A 2,249-nucleotide genomic window follows, 5' to 3' on the forward strand; every position below is an offset into this window, starting at 1 on the left:
TAATGTGTTAAATTTGAAATAATGAAAATACTTGCCAACCAGTGAAAATTCTGTACAAATTAGGGTAATATATCTGTTTAAACAAATCCAAAAATACCAGTGGTCTAACCAACGTAAGTGTATTCTTTTGTCATCTAACGATACAGAGTAGGTGAACGCACAGAATTCCTCTGTGCTTATTCATTGGGGTGCCAGGTAGGAAAGACTCCATTTCCAGCACTTTGCTTCCAGAGTTTCCCTAATCAATCTTTGCAGCCAGACAACATAAATGAGGCTTAGTGGGGGGAAAGCAGAGCAAGGGCATATCTTTAAAATACTTAGGGTTCTAATACTGTCTTGGAGGGGGAAGTAAAGGTACTTAACACTAAACAGGGGTGCAGGTTGTGATTTGGAGGTTAACTATTAAAAGAATAGAGATGGTGTGCATAATTTCCAAAATAGCACAGGGTAAAACATTTATTAAAAACCCCAAAGAACCAAGCCCAGAGATGTCCACCTGTAATCCTAACAACTTGGGAAGCTGAGGCAGGAAAATCGCAAATTCAAAGCCACCTCAGCAGCTTAGTGAGGTCCTAAGCAACTCGGTGAGACCATGTTACAAAGTGGATCAATAATACTAGGTTAATAAGTTCAGAATATAATAACTTTTTTTTTTTTGAGAGAGAGAGAGAGAGAGAATTTTAATATTTTATTTTGTTTAAATCTTTTTTTTTTTTAAGAGAGAGTGAGAGAGGAGAGAGAGAGAGAGAGAATTTTTTTTTTAATATTTATTTTTTAGTTCTCGGAGGACACAACATCTTTGTTTGTATGTGGTGCTGAGGATCGAACCCGGGCCGCACACATGCCAGGCGAGCGCGCTACTGCTGAGCCACATCCCCAGCCCAGAATATAATAACTTTTAATGAATGCTGACTATATGCCAGATAATATTCTACTTTTGGTGGTATAGGGGTGAGGGGGTCATACTGGAGATTGAACCCAGGGGTACTGAAGTGGCATCCCCAGCCCTTTGTATTTTTTAAGACAGGGTCAAGAACCTGTGTGTTTTGTGCCTTGTGCTGTGGTCTGCTGGGGCCAGCTTGCATTGACTCATGACAGCCATTGTGCTCATCTCTTCTAGTTCCGCATTTATTGTGGCCCCATAGCTTGATATTGAGTGTGATGGGAGTATTTACACCATGGTAATTGGCAAATGCTCTAAGTCAGGACTTAATTGTTTTTCTTTTTGTAGAGTCAAGTCCGGCATGCTATTATCTAGCAAAGTGACTGGCACTAAGTAGGCACTCAGTAATATTTGTTGAATGAATAAACATGTTACTCCAAAGACCACATGTTTATCCATGTCCTCAAGGTATTTTCACCATACCTTGAATGGATCAGGACTCATTTCAGAATTTCCTGTCATAGGACACTCTTGCTGTGGACCATACTGGAGTACTGCTCTTGCAAACTTCGTGGTTACTTTCCTAAAGCAAACCTTGACATTCCTCCCGTCTAGTTCTGGTTTCCTGGAAGCATTTGACAAAGGGAAAGTGGTAAGAGAAGCAAGAAGGATATCAGCGGTGACTCATCCTGATGACTGGGGTTATCTTAAGTTCTCAGGGGTCAGCATCCAGTATTTGTGAGGAGCCTGCCATTAGGCTGCAATTTGGATTTTACAGGCTTGAGGTTTCTGTGAGAATGTCAGGGTAGGTGAGGGAAAGTCACCAGATCTGGTGTGCATACATGATTAATTAGAAAATATGTGTGAAATTAGTGGTAGATGGTTGATGCCATTCGTAGAAGAGCTCCTAGTTGTGTGAGGGTGTCTGAGAAAGTGTAGGGTGCAACTGGAGCATGGAAAAGAAGAGGGAGAACGCAGGCTTTATTTGAACCGGCTGCTGATATAAAACTTTGGAGGGAGGGTTCAGATGTGGGACCCTCTGTATTAGAAGCAAGTGTGAGATCATGTGTCAGTCTGTTGTCACTTCCCTTCTTGCAGTCGCCTGTAAAATGATAGCAAAACTTGACTGTCCCCTAGTGGGTGTGTGTTGGAGGGATGTGGGGATGGAGAAGGAAAGGTGTGTGACATATTTGTCATTATGATAATCCTACTCTGGGACAGCAGCAGCACCACACAGTACCACAATACCATCATTGCTTGCCCCTGATGAAAATAGCACGTACTTTTGTGATATTTCTTTGATCTTCCCACTTGATCCTGTGATATAGTCATGGCATCTGGTATAGTTTGGATCTGGAATGTTCCC

This window comes from Spermophilus citellus (assembly GCF_964194105.1).
Source record: "Spermophilus citellus genome assembly, chromosome: 9".
NCBI classification, from domain to species: Eukaryota; Metazoa; Chordata; class Mammalia; order Rodentia; family Sciuridae; genus Spermophilus; species Spermophilus citellus.